The following is a 15,611-nucleotide window of genomic DNA, read 5'->3' on the forward strand; positions in this document are numbered from 1 at the left end:
AGGAACTCTGATTCCCAAAAGGCTAACATTAGCTGAGGATTCCGGGGTTCATCTTTACTGTGGCCTGTGTTTATTAGACAGGCTGTTGGAGAATCAAAGGAGTAAACTTAGTTATTATATCTTTATCTCATTACCACGCACCCCTAACTATTGTTCTGTTCATCTGCTTGATATCATTCTAAGCTTCTGTTTCCACAAATAAATGTTCAGATTAAAACCAGTGTCCACTCTCCTTTACCCCTAAGCCATTGCTGTGGACTAAGGATATATTTTCACAATGTCACCTCTCTAAGACTCTTTGATTTGGAGCAATAAGCAACAAACATTATCTGTAAAGGTCCAGAAAGTAAACGCTAGGCTTTTTGGCCCATATGATCTCTGTTGCAACTTCTCAACTTTTTGCAGTTAGAAAAGCAGCCAGAGATAATACCTAAATGAATGAGCATGATTGTGTTCTAATAAAACTTTATTTACAAAAAACAATCAGTGGGCTGGATTTAGCTTTATGAGCTACACTTTGCCAACCATGGCTTAAAGATGTGATTAATAAGAAGGCTTCAGGTCAACTGACAAATTAAAAAGTTATCTTTTCATGTGCTTCTCTCTCATGAGAAAAAAAAAAAACTTAAAACATCTCATTGGATTTTTGTATCTCTTCTGCAAATAGTATAATATTATTCCCCCCCTTCTAAAATACTACATTTTAAGTTTTTAGATTCTTCTTCACACACACACACACACACACACACACGCACACACACGCACGCACGCACGCGCACACAGTTGAGGAGAGCAGCAGAATTTAATTCAGAGAAGAGAGGATTAAGTGGCTAAAAATTGGAAGGTAAAAGTATCACTTATCTACAAACAGCCTCTTCTTTGGAAACTGATTTACCCAGACACTGAATTGATTATAAGATATGTAGAGTAAAAATAAATGTGCTGACCTTCATTTCAGAGATCAAAGGTTAAATTCATACCCTGTAGGATGGTTCTGTTAAATTACTCCCAAGCTGCCTGGTAACATATTTTTGAAAAATATTTCTCTCCAACTTTATCAAGTGTTCTTTGTGTTCTGAAAACATGATTTGAAGTCCCAGCTGGAACTGGAACCTCATGAGTTTGAGATAGTTGAAATTCTTCTCCAGCTATATCCAGAGGCATATAGTTGGTTGCGATAGACATTCATTGCAGAGGTTAGTATCTCTAAGTCTAGTTATTTATCAAAGATTGAAATTAACATTTTATGCTGGATAACTAAGGGTTTCATGAACCATGAATAGATATAGAGCTAAAATTGTCTATTTTGATGTCCTTGATATTGGGCCGAATAAATATATCTTAGACAGTAATGTCGGGCAATGATTGAATGTTCCCAAATTCTCTGCCTTTAAGCATTGTCTCAGAGCAGAATCCCAACAGTCTTTACATTAGGAAAATTATACATAAATGGGTTCACCATTATATTATTTTTATATAAAGCAAATTATCTGTCTCTTTAATTTTAAACTTATATAAAGCCTTCTATTAGCAATGGCTCACAAAATTCATCTCATGACAAAGTTTTATCAGTTATTACTGGGATTAAAAAAATTAGGATGCTAATTTTACTTATATAAATGCTTAAATACTTAGGTATTTTATATAGTTAATTGCATTTCATTTGTAGGACTGTCCTTTAGTCTGAAATATGAACTATTTTATGTTAAATAATTAACTTTTATTAATGTTAATTAAGTGTAAATTAGTACATTAGCAACCCTATATTGGTCCCTAGTGTTTTAAGCCATAACTCTGCTATTTAATAAGTAGAAAACTGAGAATAGGAAGGAGTGTTATTGAAACATTAATTTCTTCCATTTGTTGCCTCGGTGGGGAGTAACAACTCTGGATTTTCTTCCCTACAAGGTTCATAGTGGGTCAGTATAGGCCTCAAAGAATCTATAATGTAAAAAGCTAAGTTCAAGTTTTTATCTTTTGGAAAAAAACCTTGCATGTAACTTGGGAGAGTAAGACTTTCACAAATTTCAATTAAGAACATTTGCCTGACTGTTGGGATAAGCCATCAACCTATATGTCAGCTATCAAAGTTCCTTTGGACATAAGAAACAAAAAACACTCCAAGAAAGAAGGAGTGTTGTTTCATGGCAGAGACAGATGGATATCTTTGCCAATACAGAAGAGCATCTGAGGTGAGACTTCATAGCCCACAGCTGTAGTCTAGGGTTTAGAAACTAGTCTTATATTTCAACCTGGTATTCCTTATACCTTCTCATGCTTTCATTACTTTTGCCAAAATTCATATGTTGAAATTTAATCACCAATGTGATACTATAGTCAGCCCTCCGTACCCTAGTGTCTACCTTTGCAGATTCAATCAACCATAGACTTAAAAAAACTTGGAAATGTATGTTTGTACATACAAATGTATGTTTGTAGTGAATATATACAGACTTTTTTCTTATCATTAATTTCTAAACAATAGAGTATAACTATTTGTATAGAATTTGTATTGTATTAAGTATTATAAGTAATGTAGACATATTTAATGTACTTATGAAAAGATTTGTGTAAATTGCATACAAACACTGCATCCTTTTATATAGAGACGTAAGCATCCTAAGATTTTGGTGTCCTGGAATCAATCTCCTGAAGATATTGAGTATAAAGAGGTGGGCCTCTAGAAGGTGATTTGCAGATACCATCTGTGTGGTGGAGACCTCACCAGACACCAAAGTTGCTAACACCTTGATCTTGGACTTCCAGGCTTCTAAAACTGTAAGCAGTAAATTTCTATTATTTATAAAGCATCAGTTTAAGGTGGTTTTTTAAGGCAGCCTGATAAGATTAAAACTCACTTTTGTGTATTGACTCCATTTTTCTCTCTTTCTCTCCTTACCTTTTTATTTCTCTGAGCGCTCATTTAGGGCATCACCCAAAATAGCTAATTTAATTTTCTTTCCACTCAAGTATTTATAACAACTGAAATCCTCCTCTCTGTGGTTTAAAACCCCTAAAAGAACTGGTTGGCTTAACTAGCCTATCGCTCCTGTGAGGACCAGATTATTTTAATCAGCTGGAGCTCTCCTATGGAGAGAGTGGGGTCTCTCAAGTGTGCAAACATGGTGACCCAGGCCACTTTTTCAGGTCCTGATGGGAGCACAATTGTGGAAAATGAGTTTATGGTATGTCCTAGTCTTTAGGCGAGATTGATAATGATCCTTTGCAAATCTGTCCCCACTATGGAAAAGAAAACTGAAACTCATGTCTACATAGAAAGAATATACTCCTATATTTTTTTAAAGGGCAACATATAAATTCCTGGTTTCATATTATATCCAAGTTTTGGGGGAAATATATCCAACAGTGATTTGTGCCTGTTTCATACTTGTTTTATTTTAGTTGGCAGCAAAATGAAGACTGTTTCTAATAAAAGCCCAGTTCTGTCCTTTGTACATTTCATTAAGCATTATATGCTGTTCCTGTCCTCTTTTCCAGCAGTCACACCCAAGCATGATTTGGAGACTCCTTTTGTGGGAATATCTTTGTTCATTTTATATTACAGGGTTTTTTTTGTTGTTGTTCCCCTCCCCTATATTACAGTTTCTTGTTGCCATAGAATAGTTCTCACACTTGACAAAGGGTGAGAGGATTGGGGGAAGATAAAAGTCCCATACCAACTCATTGTCTATATCAGTGAATTGATAAAATTGCTTTTTTTCTTGATTCTGTTTAGAAAACACTGCTGAGAAACCTGAAACTGAAATATGTTCCTGGAGAGGAGAAGAAGGAAAGAGATATTACGAAGCTGAAGTCTGAATCAAACTCTACCTTTTACAAACTGTGTCCTTAGGCACGTTACATTACCTTTCTGGGCCTCATCTTCTACTTGATCATATGAGGGTGATACTGCCTTGAGCTTGAGCTCACAAATTTGTTTGAAATAAAAATGTGTTTGCACAGAAGTATTTTCATGATTTGTGAAGATGCTTTAAGAAGTAGCAAACTCTAGTTTAAAATCCCTTCTGATCCCAGGAAGCTGAATAGAGCTTCCTTCTGTGCCACATGACTCTCTCCAGCTGAAGGCTAAGGTGGATGAACCCACACTCTGTGCTATCTCTGTCCTGTTCAGTTCTCCACATTCTATGAACAAATCCCATTGTATTTGTTGCCCCATTGGTTCTTGAGTCAGTCCCTCCAACAGCAGGGTCATCTCCAGTGGTCATTTGAAAACTAAATCAATCAGAGCTGGGGATGTGGCTCAGTGGTAGAGCATTGCCTAGCTTAAAGAGCCCCAGGTTTGATTCTCAGCAACACTATAAAGGAAAGAAAGAGAGAGAGAAGAGAGAGAGAGAGAGAAGAAAGAAAAAAGAAAAAAGAAAAGAAAAGGTCTGTATTAATCAATGTATATTAGTACTTATTGATCATCAAGCATTGTGCTCAGCTATGAATCTATAACAATAACAAAAATAACAACAGTATTCCAGGTGGTTTTTTAACCACTTGCATTGATGATGTCATTTGATGTGTGTATAATGTTACTTAAGGGTAACATTATACCCTTAAGTGTATAATGTTATTATTCTCCAGTTTTATAAATAAACAACTGAGGCTAAGAGAGGTTAACTAACTTGTCAAGGTACAGCCTGTTAGTTGTAGAATCAGGCTGTGACTCTAAAAGGTAACTAGAGTCTTTTCCATGGCTCCAAAGAATTAATAACCCACAGGATGTTTGTATGTCACATCCACTCACCATAACAGAGTGACACATCCCCAGCACAGTGCTGTGGGTTGAGGGAACTCAGATGTGAGCTTGATTATTTCTGACTATTTCTGTTAGAATAGCTTCAAATAGAAGTTAACAGGTGGGTTAAACCTTAGACAGAACTAAGCTGACCAGATGTCCCCTGATACCATCCACTTGGATCTACCCACCAGGATTTAGATATGATCCCTTTCTAGCTTTCAGTAGCCAGGTAGGTCAGCATGTCAAGAGGATTGGAGAAAAGAAAATCCTCAACTGATTGGCAAAATACTTAAGTGCTTGATAACACTACAGTTTCTCTACCACTCAACTTTCTGTCTGCCATGCACTCACTTCAGGCAGCTCACAAAAGTCAAGACCATTGTTCAATGACAGCAAATAGATTTCATTGCATGTGCCCATTCCAATCTATTGAGGGTAGTTGCTGGAACACTGTCAGGGATCAAAGGAAAGTGTGCCACGATTGATTAGTGAGGCCTGACACAGGCCTAGGAGTGGAGACATGCAACATGTCTACCAGGCTGAACTGCTCTAATATGTTTTTTTTTTTTTTTTTTACAGAGAAGAAGATAGCACTCCCTAAGTGGAAACTTGAGTGCTCAGAATCACTTAGCAGGTTAGTGGCAGTTACCTGGTTTTCAGCAGCTCTTTCTGTAACACCTCAGCTCCTGTTAAGTGATAATTGGTATTCTCAAGATTGGCAGCAAAAACCAGCAAGAAAATTACATTACGCTTAGTACAGTATTTGTGTTAAGTGTGTTTCATTCTAATTCCTTGAAAGCTTCTGATCCATGTAATGTACTCTTTTCATCAGAATATCTGATTATTCAGAACATTCCCTGACTGGGCTGGATAATAGCAAATAACCATCCCCCAAGGCAAGTAGCAATTTACTCCAGACAAGAGAAAAGAAGACAGGTCAAGGGCTTTTTGTGAAGGGCCAGTGACGAACATTTATGTAGTGGGACTGTTTGCCAGTCTGACCTTGCTTGTCAGTAAAATCTGACAAAATAAAAAGCATTTGAAGGAATGATGGTTCTCTAAACAGCAAGCTCAGCTAAACTGAATATTGGTGGCCAGATTTCATCATCTCTCAACATTCCTGAAGCATGAGCTAAACAAGATGTGAGCCCTGAGGGACAACAAGGAATGCAAAGGTAGAAAGGAAGAAAGAAAGGCTTGCCAAAGCAGGAGATCTGCATATCCAAAGGTTTGCTGGCCAGAAGGTGGCCTGTGGAGTCTTGGGAGCAATTGAGAAGCAAATATGCCACAGTCAAAAGAGCCTGGGCTTTGTACTTCCAGGGACTTTCTTCTAAATCCTAACCCTGTCACTTACTAACTGCTGGATCCCAATACAGAGCATTCCCTGCAACTTTCTCAGCCTCAGTTTTCCTCATCCTAAAGAAGAGACGATGACATCTGTCTTTCAGGATGGTAGAAAAAACTGAGTACCATTTTCAGTGACTGTAGGTACACAATAAATGGTTAGGTTATGTCATTAATTAACATGCTGGCTTGATTGTATGGAAACAAAATTGAACCAAGAATGGGAAGCCCTGAGCTTTTTGTTTTTGAACTCAGAGCCAACACCTTGAGCCACTACACTAGCCCTTTTTTGGGACAGGTTTATGTTTTTCAAGATAGGGTCTCGCAAATTATTTGCCCTGACTAGTTTCAAACTGCTATCCTCCTGATCACTGTCTCCTGAGTATCTAGGATTATAGCCACAAGCCACCAGTGCCTGGCTTGGAACCTTGACTTTTGGTCCCAGTTCTAAACAAATTCATTAGGACCTTGGACCATTCTACAGAATGAATAAATAACTAAGTGAATAGGAAAATCCAAGATGCATTTTTATATAAACTTCTTGGGCTCCAGTTTTCTTATCTAGCTAAAGAAAACTGATTTCCATATTCCTTTTAACATTAATGTTCTTTTGACATCCACATTTCACACAGTCGAGAGCACCCACTATAATTTATGCATTGTCCCAGCCATGAGACTAATGTGTCAGGAAGTTCATAGATGCAGCCCTTGACCTCAGCAGTCCCTGGGCTACACCACATCTGAAGCCTTGACCTTGCCCACCCAGAAGTCCCTGAGTGCTCTACTTTTCTTGGAAGTGATTCCAAAAGAGGAAAGCAGATTTTAAAGTAAGGGACAGACAAGGGTATAAAAGTGAGGCCTGGGAAATGCTCCCAACCTGTACTTGTGCATACAAACTGCTGCCACCAGTGTGATCCTCTTTCTGAGTTTTCAGCCCCTTCAACCAGTGAATCAAGGTCTTCCAATCAGACAATTTTTCCTGTGCTGGTTGTCTACACCATGTAAATCAGAATTTTCCATTGTGCTTGGCCTGCTCTGCAACCTTTAGGTGGACCTCAGTCTGTTCAGTAGAATGGTGTGCAAAGCCATCAGGGTGCCAGTTCAACTCAGGAATTGCCACATTTTTCCTGGCTTCCTGTTCCTCAACAAGATTCTCTTAAATGGTGGGCTCAGACCCCAAAAAGGAGCAAATGAGCTAGCAGGAGCTCAGGAGCAGGGAGACACTTAACAGTCAAAGGATGAGAGTTCAAAAGGAAATAGCACAAGCTGGAAGTAATTGATGTGTCTTTAATGCCTTAAATATGCCTGCTTTTGTTTATTTTTTTAATCTCAACAAGTCACAGACACTGAATGGTAAATCAGATCTCTGTTTTCCTCCCTTTTGGTATTTCAATTTAAGAGGGGTTTTTACATGGCTTTTAAAGATAAAACTTCAGAAGGCCCCAACTTTATGCCTGTGAGGCAGGGAAAGCAGCCACTTGACCAGGGGCTAATTGGCCCTCCTCACAAAAGAGGTAGGAACCAGGAATTAGAAGGAGGTAGGAATCAGGCAGATAAGTTTGCTGGGAGCTGATAAAAGCAAGGAGTCATGAGACCACAGAAATAAAAGGGGCCCGTTTGTAATTAACATGAGTGCCAACAGGAAATTACTGTAGGTTTCTAAACAGAGGATGGACATTAGGAAAATTATGTTGATGAAAGATGTTTCCAGTGTCTTTTCTTGCTGAAGATTAGAATAAGTGGTAGGAAGGGCATGTTGACCTACTCTACTAGTAGATCAAATTCAGACTTGGAAATAGCAAGGATGGGGATAGATTGACCTTTTCCTAACCTATGTTTTACTCAAATATTCAAAAATGGTTTTAGTGCTATCCAATACTGTTCAGTTATGTATTCATTTATTCAACAAATAACTACTAAATACTTGCTATGAGTTCATCCCTTTGATAAATCGGATAGGTATCAGAGAGGAAGAAATTGATGGTCTCATCAACATAAAAGTATAAAACTGTGTTAAAAAGAAAAAGAAAAAAAATAAGACACAATTAATTGCCTAAATAATATGCAGATACTGTATGATATGAGCAATCTGTTGAAGTATTCTGAGAGCTGAGATGCCTGGATAGGACAGAAGGTGGGGGTACAAAAGGAGAATTCCAGGCTCCCAGACAAGATTGGCAAAGATTTGGAGGGAGTGTTTGGTATTGGGTATGGGACACTGGCCTATCTGAAAAAGAAGTATCTTTTTTTCCCAATTTTTATTATCATATTATTATTGTACTGGGGATACATACATTGTAACATTTACAAAAGTGATTACAACATATCTTAGTCAAATTCACCTGCTCCATCATTTTTCTTTATCCCCGTTACCCCCTTCTTAGGATAGTTTCAGCAAGTCTCATTGTTCCATTTTCATACATGAGTATATATTTCTACCATATTCACCCTCCTTCACCCTTTTCCTAAATCCTCCCCTTCCCACTGGTACCATCCCCCAGACAGTATCCGTTTTACCTTACTGCCCTTTGGTTTTTTTTTTTTTTTTAAAAAGATACATTTCTGTTTGTTTATGATAGCTACACAGGGAATTTCATTATGACATTTCCATGTATATATAAATTATATGCCAAGTTGGTTCATCCCCTCCATTGTTCTCCTTTCTACTTTAGTCCCCCTCATATGGTGATTTCAAGAGGCTTACATATTCTATATTCATTTGTATATAGAAAGTATATCAACCATATTCACTTTCTTTACTTCCCTCCCATTAGTGCCCTCCCCTTAGCATGATAGGTTTTTCATTCTTGTCCTTCATTGTGTAGATGTCTGTTCATTGTTCAGTGGGATTTTTGCCCTGGTATCATACCTGTATGTACAGTGTGCTTAAGTCGATATGTTAACCCCCCTCCACTGCACTTCCTCGCCATTTTCCCCCTGTTGTTTAACAGGTTTTGGTGTGCTTCCTTTGTCTTGTTCCTACACAGATGTGATGTATTTCATTATTGTTCGCTATCTTTCTTTCCTTCTTTTCATGGAAATATCCTGTGTCCTGGATGCAAAGTGGGGAGGCCTTTCTAATCTTTGAGATGGAGCTCACCATTTTAAATGGTGATTTAAAAAGATGCATTTGGCCACCATGTTTGGGTGGATTAGAGGCAGGAGAATTGAGGAAAGAGAAGTCAATTGGGAGTTCTATCAGTGATCCAAAATTGAAGAGATAGCTGGGAAGCTGAGTCAGGCATAGCCTGTCATAACAATGAGTTCCCATTGGCCCTTTCAACTACTCCAAAGCCCAGCCAGCTGTTCAAGCTATCCAAAGAGCAAATTGGACACCGGAGCTCCAAATCCCTGCTTATGCCAGGAAATGAATACTTCTGGTGCCTAAGAGGAGCCTGGAGAATAGAATAAACTCCACCAAAGTGTGCTTCCCATCTGCAGCCCACATCCCCGGCAGCCTGCCCACCATTGTGGAAAGGGGGGGACTAATGAAATGCAGACTGTCCAAGGCCTTGCCTTATATTATTCATTTTTCTTGGAAATGTCTGAGGTTCTGTGATCCCTCTCTAATCCCACATGCCATTAGCTTAGGTTTTGACAGGCATAGGGCTGGTTGCTTGGGCTAGCATCCACTGTCTGCAGCAGTCCATGCTGAGGGTGGGTGATGGCAGCCATGTGGGGCACCCATTCCAGGTGGCATCAGTTAGCCTCTGGCATATATCACAGATCAGGAAACCAGAAAATGGGGTGTCTTTAATTTCTTTTGCTCTCATTTGAAAACAAAAGAGTTTTTCTCAAGTATCAAACTGATTATCTGAGCTTAAAAAAGCCATAGAATTTTTATTTCTTCTGTTGGTGTTCTACTCCTGAGCTTCTTCACAACTTGAGTTTCTCTTTCTAGCAGAGAACCTCTGTTTTATTTTCCTGAATAGCCTGTTATTTATCCTGTTCCCTAGTAATGTGCACTGCTTTGAACCAAAGCTTTCTTGGCTTTCTATGTCAGGTAACACTCCTTAGGTGAGGATCACTTCCTACCATTTGGAAGCCAAAATGTTTCTTTGGGGTTTTGCTTTCTTTTTAATTAAACATAGTAAAACACAAACCACAGAGCTTTAAAAAATATTTTTATCCAACTAGTGACAAAATGATTTCTGCAAAATATATCAACCTATACCCTTCCAGAAGCCCTCTAAGTAAGTCAGCGTCACTTATGTTACTCCTGTTCTTGGTTGTCCCATATTGTCTGACATAGTTTGCTGCTCTATACTTGTTTTCTAGTTACTAGTAAAAGCAGGGGTTATCTCCCAATGTCACATCTTGAGAGTGCCACCCAGCTGGATGTAGCATAATTACGGCCTTATGAACCACACTACTGGTTCTGGAAATCTCATTTAACAACCACCAGAATAGGATATTTGAAAACCAATATGGCTTTTCTCAGTCTTGATCCTGCTCTCCCCCATAAACCCCTGCACTGGAACACATGCTGTCATCATAGTTAGTGTAAGCCTCCTGGCCCACTGGATAGTTAGAATGCCCAGAGACTTTCTTGGCTATCCTAACCAACACCTGGATGGCAGCTTGCACACAGCTTTCTCTGGCTGCTTTCCCGCATAAGTGGATGCCCCAGTAGTACCACATTCTAGAGTTGTCCTCATTTTTAGATGGAGACATTGAGTTCTAGAGAAAGCATTATGGACACCTATTTTTCTTGTTGGGTTGAAAGGCATGAAATATGTGCTTTTTATGAACTCTACAATCATTTCCAACTCATTTAAATTAACTCCCTTAATATTTTCTTTCTTAAATATGAACAGTTATAAACATGCAGCAAAAATTATAGTGGGTTTACTTGTGTAAGTATTGATAGCCAAAGAGGTCTAAATAAAAGAAGCAGCAACATATGACCTGTCTGATGCACAAATTGGGTACCCAGTTCCCAAAGTGTGACCATGGACACATTAGATATAATGTAAGTGGTATGATTTGGATATGAAGTATCCTCCCCCCACAAAAAAAAGGCTCATGTATTGAAGTCTTAATTCCCAACTGTTAGATTCAATCATTGAGGGGTGACTGGACCATGAAAATTCTACCTTTATCAACAAATTAATCCATAGATGGATTCCTAATGTGATGACATTAGGAGGATGGTAGAAGATAAAAACTGAACAAAACAATGCCACCATAACCAAACAGAAAAAAAAAAAAAGTAATACCAATGAATATAAAAATATTACACATGTATATGATTTTGGTTCAATTGCATTTTAAATGATTTTATAGGGTCAACTCTCCCTTCGACCCAAGCTTGGGTCCTATGGTGAGTAAAAAGAAAAGGGATCACAGTTTCTCAATTAATTTTGTAGCAAAAGATAGTGGGTATCATTTCCATTTATATTTAGAGCTCTTTGTCTTGATTTCCCTGCCCTGGCTTGCAGTCCCCAGCCACAGTGATTGCTTCAGAGATTGTTATATGAAAATAAAATCCAGCCAGTGATGGTCAGATTCAGGTTTTGGTTGAACAACTTGAGGAGAAAAACTCTGTTTGTTTGTTTGTTTACAGGACCTGAAAATTAGATCATATGCTACAATTATTGCCTGTGAAACATAACTAAAGCCAACAACAGCAAAACATGGAGCCAAGGAATGAAGAGAAACTGAGTCCTGATAATCCCTGTGAGCCCTGAATCCAGCTGTGCCCAACCTTCAAGAAGCCGTTTTGGTTAGGATTTTGTTACTTGCAAATTAAATTGACCTAGTGATAGAAAGATCCAGTATCAAAAATAAATAAACAAAATCAAGAAATACCAACTTTAAACTAGTCAAAAGCAAATCGGGGATATTTTTATGACTACAGTTAAAGGAAGGCCAAATACAACAGCCTGTTGAGCCTAGAAATTTCTACAAATTGATCCACAAAATCATGATGCTCCTTTGGATAAAAATAATTAAACAAACAAATAAAACATTGAATTTATGTATGAACATGTGTGTATGTGTTCAATTGGGAAGTTTCAAGAGAAACTAGAAAAGATATCTGAGTTCAAGATGATGCTCTGACAGGAATGTGGAGCAAGGCTTGAGAGGTCTGTTCTGGAAATTAACGGAGGAGGCAGCTGTTTTACATCTGCCTTGATCAGGAAAAGCAATGGGGTAGCTTGCTAAATGTTGAACAAGGATACTTGCAATGACCACATTATTTAAAGCTTCTGTGACTACTTATTTGAGAGGTTTTTCCCAAACTTGGGAAGAAGCCCTTAGGGCCAGAAATAAAGGGGTGTGATTCTTCTAGCACACAAGCAGAAGGAACTCAGACAAACAAGGAATTGTAGTTTTATGAAACAGGGACTGTACAAAGCAGATGCATTAGGAATTTGGAACCAGCTTAGGACAGTACATTGTTTGTTCAATTGCTGGTAGAAATCCTGTCCCCCAAATTATTTTTAATGTTATATGGCAATATATTTGCCAAAAAGGGCTTTGATGCAATTTTAGCATAAAAACCACTTAAAGCAAGCACAGTTTAGAAGAATCTTGGAACTCAGAAACTTCCCTCCCCAACCGCAGTTAGTCCAGTACCCTTTCCAGGCAGGGTGGGGTTCAGGTTGATGGCAGGCTGAGAGCTGGGGAGATGACAAGGACAAAAGCCAAAATGTTTCTTTACATTAAGATTCTGCATTAGGACTCACATTCTTATAAATCATGCATTTGGAGTATCTGGCAGTATTTAGTTCTGCTTCTACTGGGTAAACATCAGGAGCTATTTAAAAAAACAGGACAAGATTAACTTAGTCCAGCAGACTTTAAAATACCAAGATTTGGGTCCTTTGGCCAAGACATTTCCTAACTATTGAAGGCCAGCAGTCCACCTAGGAAGCCAAAGCAATGGTTCCACACCTTAGTTCCTTCCCATGCCATAAGATGGCTCGCTTGGGTAGCATGTGCCAAGCTGTGCTTATAACAGAAAACATTCCCAGTATAGTAACTCTCATTTTATAAAACAAACAGGAAAAGAGGTCTGTCTCAATGCTGTAAGCATGATATCCAAAATAAAATGGGCAATTCAGTAAAAAGCAAAGAATTGATCTATAAGAGAGTAGACATTGAACAAATATATATTGAGCAAATGAATAAAAACATGAACAAGTTAGTGAATGAATCAATACATTAGTTGTTTGGTTTTGTCATTTAAAATGAGATCTGAAAGATTCACAACTGGAGAATTTTTTAGAGATGATTACATTCGGAGGACTGGCAGAGTAGCTCAACTGGCAGAATGCCTGCTTCGCAAATGTGAGGCCCTGAGTTCAAACACCAGTACCACCAAAAAAATTAATAATAGCAAATGAATTATAATAAAGAAGATCACATTTGGTCAGTAGGGAAAATACTTAAGGCATACCTGTCTTGAACAAGATGAAGTGAACAGTACTACGGGGAGAAGATATAAAGATGTATCAACATGGCTTCTGTACATATCACTTCCATACACTTAAGAAGTGTGCTATGAAAACAAGGACTGATATTGTAAATTAGTTCCCTTGGTGAAATAAGAGTCACAAAGAAAACATCTTGCAAGAATTCAGAAAGTTCTGGGGGCTGAGGGTCAAAGAAAGCTTCGTGCAGAGTTGACATTCCTATTGGAAGAATTTGAACCTGTGGATAGGTGCTAAACTTGCCTGGCAGGGAAATGTATAATGTGAACACAATCAATGTGACATATTTAGGACCAGACTGACATCTAAATATCTCTAATCTATCCATATCTCTAGTCCTTTTTGCCATGCTTCTGGTTCACACTATCATCTCATGCTGAATTGCAGACTCCAGCTTAATTTCAAGCCTCTTTATCTCTTCTGATCCATTGTCCTCAAGGCAGCAAGAGTGATGTTTGAAAAGGCAAATCTTATCAGTCTCCCTCCCTGCCTGACAATGGTTCTTCAATGACCTTAGAAGAAAGTCCTAACAATTCACTAGACTTTCAAATCCTGAGTAATGTGGCCATTGCTCGCTTCCTCTCATCCTGAACTTTCCAGTTCTGTCCCTGCCTTATTCTACTCTCCAGGTATTCTGACCTTCGTTCAATACCAAGTGTTCTATTCTACCATACCCCTGGGCCTCACTCATGTTGTCTCATCCACCAAGGAAACTTTCTATATGTCTTTCATCTGGGAAACTTACTCACAGGTCAGATTTTACCCTTCCAGTGCAGTGTTCCTGGGCTTCAGAGTCTGGGTTACACACCCCTCTATGTTCTCTCATAGCACCCTGTGCTCCCCATTCATAGAACCTACTGCACTGTATGATCACGTGTAGTGTCCCATTTCACCACCAGACTGAAAGCTCCATGAGGAGAAAGACTAGGCTTGTGTGCATCTCATTGTATTCTGGGTGTAAAGTGTAATGCCTGGAACTTGTGAGATATTCAATAAAGTTTTGTTGGATGGATGGATGGATGGGGGATGGATAGTGTTCAAATAAGTGGGAGGGAATTGAGAGTTATGGAGGATCCTGAATGGTAAAACAATGATTCTGAATTTTAACTTTCCAGCCTCTACTGATTAAAGAATTCTGAGTGGTAAGTGTGACAAAACTCAGGATGATGAGACATATTCAAAAGAAAAAATAGATATAATTGATTGTATAGAGGGAAATTTGGAGGAAGAAAGAAATCAAAAACTTCATTTTGCAAAAAGAAAGGGTTTTTAAAAAGGAGACATGAAATCAAGTATACAATCTAGAATATTTCTTAAAGAATATACTAATACTTGGGTACTTTTGAGATTAACTTCAATCCAAAACTAGTCATCAGAACAATGCATAGACTATCCTCCCTCGGAGCCATGTAATAACTTCTGACGCATGCCTCACACATAGAAAAAAGGGAACGCAAAGTCCCACAGACAGCTTGACAATAACCCTTTCCACATGACGTAAGCCACATTGATTCCATTTGGGACAGAGAATGTTGAAGAGTCACTATTGAGTGGAGGAAATGAACACTCTCCAGCTTGACTCTACTGGCTCTAGAGTGCCAGCATCAGGCAAGCTGGTCCTTAAATTACCTAACCTGAAAGACAGCTGGTCCTTCTTAAGAAGATTAAAGAAGAAAAAGAAAAATGTAAACTTGCTGCAGTTGTTCTGTTATGTGTGATTAAGTTCCATAGGCAGAGGAGGGACAAAAAGCCCAGGCAGTTTGCAAGTTCTGGAAAGGTGAAAACAGTCCAACCAGCTACCATGAGTCGTCTTCAAACACACTGGCCTGGGTGATTACCAAGCCTCACTCTGCACTGAGTCAAATATTGTTTGGATTTTAATATTAAACTAGGATTAACTTGACCCACACTCCTTAAGATTATTAGAAGAGTGGAAAATTGCACAACTTAACATTTTCTTTGTCTTCAGAGCCCGAGGGTCATAATTTGTAAGGATCACTGTGCTGGTTTTGATACAGATTATTTACTAAGCGTTGACAGCTTCTTCGACATCGTACAAGATGGAAAAGAAGTCTCAGTCC

General features: G+C 38.5%; 1 long non-coding RNA gene across 1 annotated transcript; it reads left to right on the top strand.

Moving 5' to 3' along the window:
• The first annotated feature begins 5,324 nt into the window (after nucleotides 1–5,324).
• Nucleotides 5,325–12,079, top strand: LOC141424620 (uncharacterized). Its single transcript, XR_012449495.1, has 2 exons — nucleotides 5,325–5,381; nucleotides 11,658–12,079. It is a non-coding gene; the product is annotated as an uncharacterized lncRNA (long non-coding RNA).
• Nucleotides 12,080–15,611: the final 3,532 nt, after the last annotated feature.

The sequence above is a fragment of the Castor canadensis genome, chromosome 7 (assembly GCF_047511655.1).
Source record: "Castor canadensis chromosome 7, mCasCan1.hap1v2, whole genome shotgun sequence".
NCBI lineage: Eukaryota > Metazoa > Chordata > Mammalia > Rodentia > Castoridae > Castor > Castor canadensis.